The sequence below is a fragment of the Sus scrofa genome, chromosome 17 (genome assembly GCF_000003025.6).
Source record: "Sus scrofa isolate TJ Tabasco breed Duroc chromosome 17, Sscrofa11.1, whole genome shotgun sequence".
Taxonomy (NCBI): Eukaryota; Metazoa; Chordata; class Mammalia; order Artiodactyla; family Suidae; genus Sus; species Sus scrofa.
The window spans coordinates 50573722-50586225 of record NC_010459.5 but is presented as its reverse complement, the minus strand read 5'-3'; the positions used below and the strand labels follow the sequence as shown (position 1 = coordinate 50586225).

Here is a 12504-nt window from a genome sequence, read left to right as displayed (position 1 = left end):
TCCCAGTCCCTCCTACCCCCGCCCCACAACCACAAGTCTATTCTCCAAGTCCATGATTTTCTTTTCTGTGGAAAGGTTCATTTGTGCCGTATATTAGATTCCAGATATAAGTGATATCGTGTCGTATTTGTCTTTCTCTTTCTGACTTACTTCACTTAGTGTGAGAGTCTCTAGTTCCATCCATGTTGCTGCAAATGGCATTATTTTGTTCTTTTTTATAGCTGAGTAATATTCCATTGTATATATATATACCATATCTTCTTAATCCAATTGTCTGTCAATGGACATTTAGGTTGTTTCCATGTCTTGGCTATTGTGAATAGTGCTGCAATGAACATGCGGGTGCATGTGTCTTTTTCAGGGAAAATTTTGTCGAGGTATATGCCCAAGAGCAGGATTTCTGGGTCATATTGTCGTTCTATATTTAGTTTTCTGAGGTACCTCCATACTGTTCTCCATAGTGGTTGTACCAGCTCACATTCCCACCAACAGTGCAGGAGGGTTCCCTTTTCTCTACACCCTCTCCAGCATCTGTTATCTGTGGACTTATTAATGGATGGCCATTCTGACTGGTGTGAGGTGGCACCTCATAGTAGTTTTGATTTGCATTTCTCTCCTTCCTTTATTTTTTTTAAAAATTCATTTATTTATTTTAGGGCTGCAACTGCAGCATATGGAAGTTTCCAGGCTGGGGTTGAATCAAAGCTGCAGCTACCAGCCTGCACCACAGCCACGGCAACACTGGATTCGAGCCACATCTGTGACCTATGATGCAGTTTGCAGCAACGCTGGATATTTAACCCAATGAGTGAGGTGAGGGATCAAACCTGCATCCTCATGGGTACTAGTCTGGTTCTTAAGCCACTGAGCCACAATGGGAATTCTAGAATTTCCTTCCTTCCTTCCTTTTTTTTTTTTTTTTGTCTTTTTAGGGCCATACCCACAGCATATGGAAGTTCTTAGGCTAGGTTTTGAATCAGAGCTGTAGCTGCTGGCCTACACCACAGCAACACAGGATGCGAGCTGCATCACAGCTCACAGCAGTGCAATCCCTGAGCGAGGCCAGGGATTGAATCTGCGTCCTCATGGATACTAGTCAGATTTGTTACTACTGAGCCAGGACAGGAACTCCTCCTTCTTCTTCTTTTTGATTTTCAGGGCTGCACCCGTGTCATAGGGAGGTTCCCAGGCTACGGGTAGAATTGGATCTATAGCTGCCAGCCTACACCACAGCCATAGCAACGCAGGATCTGAGATGCGTCTGCGACCTACACCCACAGCTCATGGCAACACCAGATCCTTAACTCACTGAGCGATGCCAGGGATTGAACCTGCAACCTCATGGTTCCCAGTCAGATTTGTTTCCATTGCACCCCAGTGGGAACCCCCCCTTCCTTTTTAAGGCTGGAGAATATTCCGTGGTGTGTAGATGCCCCATTCTGCTCATCCATTGTCCACTGATGAATGCTTGGGTCGCCTTCACATTTTGGCCCTCGTGAATAACGCTGCTGTGAACAAGGTTGTACAAACACCTGTCTGAGTTGCTGCTTTCGATTCTTTTGGGTATATACCCAGAAGAGGATTTTCTGGGCCATATGGCAATTCTATTTTGAATTTCTTGAGGACCTGCCATACCGCTTTCTAGTAGCTGCCTCATTTTCCATTCCCACCAGCAAGGCATACGAGTTCCAGTTTCTCCACATCCTCGCTCAATGTGAGGTGAGACGGGCATCTTGTTTTGTGTCTGGAGGGTCTTCCTGAAGGAGACTTCTAGAACAGTTGATGGTTATCATGCAGGAGGGTCTTCCAGGTGGTATAGCACGGGGGCAGGGAGGGAGGCCAAACTCACCGGTTTTGTTGCTGTAGTTGCTTAGATTTAGCTGGGCTTTGAAAATTCATCACAGTAATAATCACCGAGTTTTCTAAGCATCTTTTTATTTCCACGTGACATAGATGCTTTCATGACTTAAAACTGTATTTAATGCGGTATATAGCATGCAGTAAGTGCTCAATAAATCTGAGCTGTTGTTACTAATATTTTTTTTTTTTTTTTGTCTTTTGTCTTTTTTGTTGTTGTTGTTGTTGTTGCTATTTCTTGGGCCGCTCCCGCGGCATATGGAGGTTCCCAGGCTAGGGGTTGAATCGGAGCTGTAGCCACCGGCCTACGCCAGAGGCACAGCAACGCAGGATCCGAGCCGCGTCTGCAACCTACACCACAGCTCACGGCAACGCTGGATCGTTAACCCACTGAGCAAGGGCAGGGACCGAACCCGCAACCTCATGGTTCCTAGTCGGATACGTTAACCACTGCGCCACGACGGGAACTCCTGTTGTTACTAATATTAAGGAGACTTATGGTGGCCAGAGGCGGGGGGCTGACGGTGGGTGAAATGAGTGTTGGGAGTCAAAAGGTCCAAATTTCCAGATGTGAAATAAGTAAGTCCTGGGGATGTGATACACAGCATGGGGGCTGCTATGGTCCATAATACTGTGTTGCATATTTGAAAGTTGCTAAGGGAGTAGATCTTAAAAGTTCTCATTACTTGGGAGTTCCCTTTGTGGCTCAGTGGTTAATGAACCTGACTAGGGTCCATGAGGATGCGGTTCCAGCCCTGGCCTCGCTCAGTGATATAAGCATCTGGTGTTGCCCTGAGCTGTGGTGTGGGTCACAGACACGGCTTGGATCTGGTGTTGCTTTGGCTGTGGTGTAGGCTGGCAGCTGCAGCTCTGACTCTACACCTAGCCTGGAAACTTCCCTATGCTGCAGGTGTGACCCTAAAAAGCAAAAAAAAAAAGTTCTCATCATCTCATCACAAGAAAAAATATTGTAACTGTGTGTGGTGATAGATGTGTAACTAGACTTATTGTGGTGATTATTTTGCAGTATTTATAAATATCAAATCGTTGTGTCATATCCCTGAAATTAATACAGTGTTATATGTCAATTATAGGTCAACTGAAGAAAACCCCAACACGGAGTTCCCGTCGTGGCGCAGTGGTTAACAAATCCGACTAGGAACCATGAGGTTGCGGGTTCGGTCCCTGCCCTTGCTCAGTGGGTTAACGATCCGGCGTTGCCGTGAGCTGTGGTGTAGGTTGCAGACGCGGCTCGGATCCCGCGTTGCTGTGGCTCTGGCGTAGGCCGGTGGCTACAGCTCCGATTCAACCCCTAGCCTGGGAACCTCCATATGCCGCGGGAGCGGCCCAAGAAATAGCAACAACAACAACAAAAGACAAAAAGACAAAAGACAAAAAAAAAAAAAAAAAAAAAAAAAAAAAAAAAAAAAAAAACCCAACACTTTGGAGTTCCTGTTCTGGCTCAGCAGGAACGAACCCAACTAGTATTCATGAGGATGTGGGTTTGATCCCCGGCCCCGCTCAGTGGGTTAAGGATCCAGCATTACTGTGAGCTGTGGTATAGGTTGGCAGCTGCAGCTCAGATTCGACCCCTGGGAACTTCCAACTGCAGACATCAAAAAAAGATATCACCAAGGAAGGGTTTCGAAGGTCTGATGGTGATTTGGTGGGGGGCAGTTTGGACCCCCATCTCCCTGCCCCAGTGTCCGCTAGAAGCTGTCCCTGCTGGTTGGTTATTTTTGGCCGGCCTCACTCAGGGATCCCATCTGCCAACATCCATCAGCAGGAGTGAAGCCAGAGGAGAGGGCTCTGACCTGTGGAGGCCTGTCCCCAGGGCAGGGCTGACAAGCCCCTCACATCGGGTCTGGCCCATGTTCTCCCTGCCTTTCTTCCCACCGTGCCCCTGACCCACTTCACGCTCCCTCCCTCTTTTCTCCCCACCCCCAATCCCTCCCCGAAGTGAGGAGGGGGAGGTAAATATGTAAATTCATCAGCTGCAAAGCTCCTAGAGAGTGTGAACTTGAGAAACTGAGGTGAAGACCCGCCTGTATGTGAGAAAGGCAGTTGCTGCTGAGTGAGTTTGTGGGAAATCAGAGCTAAACTGGAGGGGGCTGGGGGGGGTGAGGGGGGGCATTCGTGTTATGAGCCAGGAGTACAATCAGGAACTTCCAAGGTCAGCAGAGGAAGTACTGGGATGTGCAAAAGGCCGGGGAGTCGTGGAGGAGTGAGCCTTTGTTCTGAAGGAGATCTGGGTTGAAGACCCAACTCGGACACCAACCATAGAGCCACTCTATTGACAGCCACTGCCCTTAAGACGGAATCCACGGTTCCGCAGTGGCCTGCAAGGCCCTGTCCCCACCTCTCTGATCTCCGTCCCCCTTCCCTCCCCCTGGTCTGCTCTGCTCCAGCCACACCAGTCTTTCCCTTCTGTTGCTCCAGCACCATGTTTGTTTCAAACACAGGGCCTTTGCACGTGCTGTTCCTCAGCCTGGAGCCCTCTACTGCCTGGCTTTGAACGTGGCTGGTTGCTTCTTAATCTATAGGCCCCACTCAGACGTCACTTTGTCACACCATACTCAATTAGTCTTGGCAGTCCTTTTGTTTTATTTCATTCATAGCTCTCATTCATAGTATTCTCTGAAATCATTTGTTCATTACGTTATTTTTTTTTCTTGCTTTTTTTTTTTCTTGGTCTTCTTAGGGCCACAACGGAGGCATATGGAGGTTTCCAGGCTAGGGGTCAAATCAGAGCTGTAGCTGCTGGCCTACACCACAGCCACAGCAACGCCAGATCCGAGCCAAATCTGCCACCTACACCACAGTTCACAGCAATGCCAGATCCTTAACCCACTGAGCAAGGCCTGGGATGGAAACTGCATCCTCGTGGATACCAGTCGGATTCGCTTCCGCTGCGCCATGCCAGGAACTCCCCATTACGTTATTTTCTAAGTGATCTGCTCCCTGCTGTTTTCCCAGTTCACCATGATGCGTATCTGCTGACTGAACAGATGAGCTATTTCGCTACTTTAGGCCTTGGCGTCCCCATCTGTGGGAGGGTGACGCAGAGCCCAGAGACTTCTCTAACCCTTGCAGAGCATAGGCTGTGAAGACCTAAGAAGATCAGGGGAATGTTGAGAAAAGCACAACCGAGAAGTCACTTGCAAAGAGCAAAGTGACCAGTCTGCAGGAGAAACTGCTCATTTTCCCACATGTCATTTGCTTTGCAAATGTTCTTCCCGCCCCCCAGCCCCTCAACACAGAATCTCACCTCCCTCCTTGCCCTGGAGGAAGTAACACTTTCTTAAGGAGATAAGACTATTGATTTTGTTTACTCTCATCTTCACCTGTGAGCGGGATGGTTCAATAGTTGTTACACTTTGGAGCCAAGTCCTGAAAACTAGGGCTTTAGCAGGAACCTGCTGGGTGACCTGGGTTCTACCACTTCCATCCCTTGTAGGTGAGAGCGGAAATGTTTAAAGCTTGGGTTCTCCCAGTGTGGTATTTAGGATAACAGACTCGTCAGGAGGGAGGAGAAACAATGCTGTCCCAAAGTGCCCCCTGGCACGGGCCTTGTATAGCATGTCCCCTTTAATAACATTCTGATTGGTCCCTGGTCTCCCTCTCAAAGCACTTTCCCTCCATTATCTCCTGGCGGCTCCCCGGTGGAGGTGGGGTAGCAGGCTTCATTCCAGCTTGGCGGAGAAGAAAATAGGAGAGAAGCAAGGCCTTGCTTGCTTATCCAAACCCATGTCCTACCACTCCCTCCTGTGGCTCTGCCTCAGGGCCTTTGCACTTGCTACACACACCCTCAACCTGGGCTCTTCTTTCCCTAGCTACCTCACTCCATTAGCTCTCTACTTAATGTCTCCAAGAGGCCTTCCCTGATGATGCTGTTCAAAATAACAGCTGCCCCCCTATTCCTAGGCTCTCACCTATCTTCACCTGTGAGTGGTGATGTCCTTCTGTTTTCTTTTTCTTCATGGCATTTCTTTTTCTTGTTCCTTTTTCCTTTTTTTTTTTTGGTCTTTTTTTGGTCTTTTTTTGTCTTTTTAGGGCCACTCCCGCAATGCTGGAACCTTAACCCACTGAGCGAGGCCAGAGATTGAACCCGCAACCTCATGGTTCCCAGTCGGATTTGTTAACCACTGAGCCATGACAGGAACTCCTCTTCATGGCATTTCTTGACACTGGACATTAGATGATCTCTTTGCTTGTTTATTGTCTTTCTCCTCCCCCAGAATGTCAGCTCCATGAGAAGGGGATGTTTTTCTGTCTTATTTTGTGTCATCTCCCCAGTCCCCAGCAGGGGCCTGAAACAGCCTAAAAACTTACTAAATAATTGCTGAATTGAATTAATCTCCCTGGGGACACAGAGGTGGAAGTGACCTTGAAAGATAAATTTCATCTGTCCCTCTACCACCAGGCCGGATTTGGTGCCCTGTGTAGGTTTCTCTTCCATGGTTGTCTCTCAGCAGAAATCAAGATTCTTGAAGTCTCAAAAAAAAAAGAAAAAAAAGTGGTTTTGATCACGACCAAGATCTGCAAACTTTCTTTTGCTAACACTTTCTAGCTTTCTTACAGGGGCTGAGAGAAACAGGAACAAGGGCGAGATATTTAGATTATACGTTGCCGATGAATGATAGGGACAAACTGCTAAAAAGAGAGATTTGATTCCTTTTCGTACAGAACTGGGGGTTTCCAAGGTCATTCACTAGTCCTGGGTAATAACGGGTATGATAATCCTATAAACAATGATATTTTCAGAAGCGTGAATAGCTGGTGAAAAGTTACAGGACTTTTTATACCTCCTCACTAAGCCTCAAAAACAGCCCTGAAAGGTGGGTATCGCTCTTCTGATCTGTATTTTACAGGCAACGAAACTGAGGTTCTGGAACACAAAGCACAGGGTTAATTCGCCCAAGGTGCCAGATGCCAACGTAAGTGACACCTGAAAACCCCTTCGAGGAATGAAATTCTCTGAGGCTGAGAGGTTCAGAGTTAGGGCTCTGGAGCCAGACTACCCGGCTCTGTATTTGGGGGTGAGTTAATTAGCTGGCCTGGGCCTCTGTCTTGTCATCTGGAAAGTGGGGATGGTGACAATGTCGCCCCTGTCAATAACATTCACTGAGTTTAGTCTGGGAGAAGATTAGGACAGAGATTGGCACGCGGTATGTTCTTGGTATATGTTCATTTTATTATTATCCTCTTATACACTTCCTTTCTGCCTCTGTTTCTGTCTCTCTCTCACACACACCCCCACAGCCACCCCCCACACACACACCTGGTGGGCTTCCTGGAGGAAGAGTTCTGCCAGACAGCCAGGTGAATTCAGGACCTAAGGAAGGTCAGACTTACCTCTCCTCCCCTGGCAGGAAATTTCCCACTGAGAGGGGAGTGACAGCCTCTTGTGGCCTTTCCCATCCTCCCCCCACCGCCACTCTCACATCAGTCCCATACATAGGTCATGTGCTGTCCCTTGCCCCATGTGACTTAGCCTGGCAGCTGGACCAGATGGTGGGAGGAGAGTTGGAGATTAGCACTGTCAGGGGTTGCTCAGAGCAGCTGCCTGACTGCAAAGGTCGAGGTATTGGGTTTCCACCTTGCACTGCACCCTGGGAGGTAAGCATGGGACCCGTGGAGATCAGACTGGGGCTGCTCACCATCAGGGTTCAAGTTAGAATTAGTCTTTTCATGCATACACGCTAGAGTTTTTGAAGCATTTTCCCATCATCCGAGGTCTGTAGCCAGGCTTATTTCGATCATCCCCATGAAATGGGGCTTATTGAGGCTTGCTCGGTGCCACTCTGCCGGTGGAACTGGGGATCCAACAGAGGTTTGCAGAGTTTAAGCCCAGCATGCTTGCCAACGCCCTGCACAGACTGTCCTCAAACTGTGTGCAAGAGTGTATGTGCACACGCCTGTGAACACGGTGTACCGAGGGAGGAGGTGACCCAGCCACCCCGGAACTGCTTTTCTGGTGGTCTAAAGTCACATGTGGGCCTTGGAAACACACGGTGAGTCTTTTTATTTATGCATCATTATCATTTAGCTTTTTGCTTATTTTTTGGAAAAGGTATTCTATTCACATAGTTTAAAACACAAATGCCTGCAGGAGAATGTCACTCTCTGTCCCCCGACATCCATCCAACTCAGTTCCCGCCTCCAGAGGCACTCAGCCATACGTTTCTTCTGCCAGATTATTCTGCGCTTCTATAAGTCAACGTGAACCTAAATAACCCCTGGACATTTTTTGTACAAATTGTTGCATGCTCTTCTTACTGTTCTGCTCCTTGATTTGTTTGTTTAGTAATATGTCCTGGAGATTACTCCATGCCAGTTCATAAACAACTGCCTTGATAGCTTTCAAGGCCATGTGATGCTCTGTGGTAGGGATGCATCTATTCCACTGGTCCCTTGTTTGATTTTGTTTTTTTCTTTTTTGGCTGACCCGTACCATATGGAGTTCCTGGGCCGGGGATCAGATCCGAGCCACAGTTGTGACCTACACTGCAGCTAGGGAAATGCCAGATCCTTAAGCCACTGTGCAGGCCAGGAATCAAACCTGCGTCCCAGTGCTCCAGAGACGCCACCATCCCATTGTGCCAGAGTGGGAACTCCCTGACTGTCCCTGTGGATGGACTTCACATTTTTCCTGATACTTGCACTGACAGACTCACCTTGCACTTCGGTCCCTGGGTGCGTGGGGGGGAGAGATGCAGAGCCTTGCTACTCAAAATGTTCCAGGACCAGCATCTGGGCATCAACTGGGAGCTTCCTTAGAACTGCAGCATCGCAGGCCCCATCTGGATTTGCTGGATCAGAATCTGCATTTTCAAAAGATGTCCAGGGGATTCATATGCATATTAAAGTTTAAGAAGCAGTGGTCGGAAAGATAGGTTCCCAGAAGTGGAATTGCTGGGTCAAGAGATAGGTATATTTATAATTCTGACAGGTACAAATTGACATCTTCCGAGTTTGATTTGATACCTAGTCCCACCTGAAGGATTGGGGGAGGATTAAAAAAAATTCCATATCTAGTGCGGCAAACTATGGAGAGCAGCATTCATTGGGTCTTGGGTGGGCCTGGAATCTGCTTTGTACACTGTCTGGGTGATTCTTTTTTCTTTCTTTTTTTTTTGCTTTTTAGGGCTGTATGTGCAGTATATGAAAGTTCCCAGGCTAGGGACTGAACAGGAGATACAGCTGCAGGCCACAGCCACAGCAACTTGGGATCTGAGCTGCTTCTGCAACCCCCACCACAGCTCACGGCAACACCGGATCCTTAACCCACTGAGTGAGGCCAGGAATGGAACTTGCATCCTCACAGAGACAACACCAGGCCATTAACCCATTGAGCCGTAATGAGAACGCTGCTCTAATGACCTTTGAACTCTCCATCCAGGGTTGGCAAACACAAGGGTCCACAAGGGTCAGATATATAGAACTCATAACTGAGTGTGTCAGTTTATAGTAGGTTTAGTTTCCACCGACATCGAAGTAAAAACACATTTAGAACAGGTGCGAACCAAGCAAAACATATTTGGGCTGAAATTGGGCCCTCAGTCCATGAGGTTGTGACCTTTGGTGCTCTCGAAATGACCTTAAAAACAAATCTGTTTTGGCAGATAGTCTCATACTGCTTGGTGAGGGCTCAGATGTGCTTTCTCCATGCAGTGTTGGAGGTCTTCACGATCTAGGCTCCCACTTTACAGATGAGAAAACTGAGTGCAGAGGATAGAAGGGGCGGCCCCGGTTCCTGCAGAAAATTCTAACCAGTATTTACTGACTACCAGGCGACACACTTGATGCTGGGTTATTTCAGCCTGCAGGTCCTTGAGGAGAGAGGGGACAAAGACAGAGGAAGTAGTGGCCAGTGAGTGTGCAATCTGCAGTGATGTGAGTGGGTTCCCAGGGCCAAAGGGGGACCAGGAACGAGAGAGGGTTTCAGAGAGGAGCTAAGAAGGCTGAGACAGACGTTGGTGGTTTTTGGTTGTTGTTCATCTCAAGAAGGGATTGAGACCAGGGTGGGCAAACGTTTCCTGTAAAGGACCAGATAAAATATTTTAGGCTTTGCAGGCCACACAGTCTCTGTCGTGCCTCTCAGCTCTGCCGTTCTGTTCGTTGTAGCACAAAAGCAGCCACAGATGACAGGTAAACGGATGGGCGTGGCTGTCCGCCAATACAAGTTTATTTCTGGACACTGAAATTTGAATTTCATGTAATTTTCACATGTCACGAAATAGTCTTCTTCTTCTTTCTTTCTTTTTTTTTTTTTCGCCCAGCCATTTAAAAATGTAAGAACCATTCTTAGCTCACAAGCTGTACAAAGACAGGCAGTGGGCTGGATTTGGCTGGTGGCTGGATTTTTGTCGACCCCTGATTTAGTAGATGAGGAGGAGCTGGTCAGGCAGATGGAAGAAGAATGTTCCAGAAAGTGAGGTTGAAAGGTATGGGGACAGGGAGGGAAAGATGTATCACAAAAGAGGGGACCAAAATGCTGCTTTTGGCTCCTCACCCTGTCTTCTGTCACCTGCCCAGGGGACAAAAGTGCCAAGTGAAGCGAGCTGGGCCTCTTCCCATCTAGCTCCTGACCATTGTTGCCAAATTCTTCTGATTGGTTTTTTTTTTTTTTTTTCATGTTTTAAAGTTTTATTGAAGAATAGTTGATATACAGTGTTTGTTTGTTTGTCTTTTTAGGGCCGTACCCGTGGCGTTTGGAGGCTCCCAGGCTAGTGTTCGAATCAGAGCTATAGCCACTGGCCTACACCACAGCCACAGGAATGGGGGATCCAAGCCACGTCTTCGAACTACACCACAGCTCACAGCAATGCCAGAGCCTTAATCCATTGAGTGAGGCCAGGGATCAAACCTGTGTCCTCATGGATACTAGTCAAATTCGTTTCCACTGAGCCACGACGGGAACTCCTTGATTTACAAGGTTGTGATAATTTCTGCCGTACAGCAAAGTGATTCAGTTATATGTATACACGCATCCATTCTTTTTCAGATTCTTTCCCCATATAGATTATCACGGAATGTTGGGTAGAGCTCCCTGTGCTCTATAGCAGGTCCCTGTTGGCCCGTCAATCCATATACCACAAATTCTTCTGATCCTTAAGAGAAGTTGGAAATGCATTTATTGCACAGATGTTTTTGGAGTTCTTACTATGTGCCTTGATGGTTCCAGGCGCTGGAGAGCCCATGGAGGGCAAAGCAACTTGAAGACACTGCTTGGAAACTAATCGGGGACAAATGTGAACAAAATGGGCTATGTAGCATGGTAGGTGGCAGTAGATGCTATGGAGAAGCATGATGCAGGGCAGGGGGCAGCAGTGTCAGGAGCGGTGGGAACTTTTAGGTGGGGTCGCAGGGAAACGTCTGAGGTTCAAGCAAAGGCTAGAAAGATTCACAGAATGAGCTGTGGGGTACCCTCCCTCCAGGAAAGGAGCAGTCCAGGTGGAGAGAGAAGCAAATTCTAAGGTCCTAAGGAGGGAGCCTGCCTGGAATGTTCTGGAGGGACTGTGTTGGCCGGAGCAGAGGGAGTGAGTGGGAGAGTTAAAGGAGTTGAAGGCAGAGAGGTAATGAGGGCAGACCATGCAGGATTTTAGGGTCTCTAGGAGGATTTTAGCTGTTGCTCTAAGTAGGTGGGAGCCATGGAGGGTTCTAAGCAGAGGAGAGAGAGGACCAGACGTAGGGCCTCACCGTATCCCTCTGGCTGCCCGCCTGTGGAGAATGGAGGCAGATGGGTGAGAATGGAGGTGGCGAGGTTACCATACTCTGAATATTTGCATTTTGAAAGTGGAGCTCTAGAGTTTGCTGATGTTTAGGATATAGGGTGTGAGAGATTTAGATTTTATTGTGAAAACTTGCTATATATCATTGAGGGCAACCAAGTCAATATATAAAATATCTCTGTCCGGGCCACTAAAGCCTTCTGTGGGCTAATGCTTTGCAGTGTATCTTCTAAACCAGGCCTGTCTCTCATCTTTTATTTTATTTTATTTTATATTTATTTATTTATTTATTTCAGGGCCGTGCCTTCGGCTTATAGAAATTCCCCAGCTATGGGTTGAATTGGAGCTACAGCTGCCGGCCTATACCACAGCCTCAGCAACAGCCATATCCGAGCTGCATCTGTGACCTACAGGCCCTGAATATACACCAGAGCTCATGGCAACGCCAGATCCTTAACTCACTCTATGGGGCCAGGAATTGAACCTGCATCCTCATGGATACTAGTCTGGTTCGTTACCGTTGAGCTACAACAGGAACTCCTGTCTCCCATGTTTTAAATCTTTCAGCATGATTTTGCCTTTTTCATGGTCCTGTGTCCTTTTCCAAACTAAACTGGAATCCACACTTAGTCAAGGGAGGGGACCGTGCTTTTTATTTCTTGGTGTCTTGCAATGAAATGAGTGAATATGGAGGCAGGTGAGTAAAGGGGCCTTTCCCTCCCCATGGTTATCTGTTCAATAGAAATTCATGGAACATCTAACCACAGCAGGAACTTTCTGAGAGGGTCAGGCCCTGAATATACAGCCCTGGCTCTGTTCCTCTCTGACCCTACAGTCACAGCTCTTAGAAATGATCTCCCCCCGCCCCCGAATCTGCTCAGATCTCCTATCCTTAAAAACCCAAACACATTTC

At 47.8% G+C, this 12504-nt stretch overlaps 1 long non-coding RNA gene across 1 annotated transcript; it reads left to right on the top strand.

The window, feature by feature from the left end:
• Positions 7437-11991, top strand: LOC110257465. Its single transcript, XR_002340083.1, has 3 exons — positions 7437-7871; positions 11045-11137; positions 11888-11991. It is a non-coding gene; the product is annotated as an uncharacterized LOC110257465 (long non-coding RNA).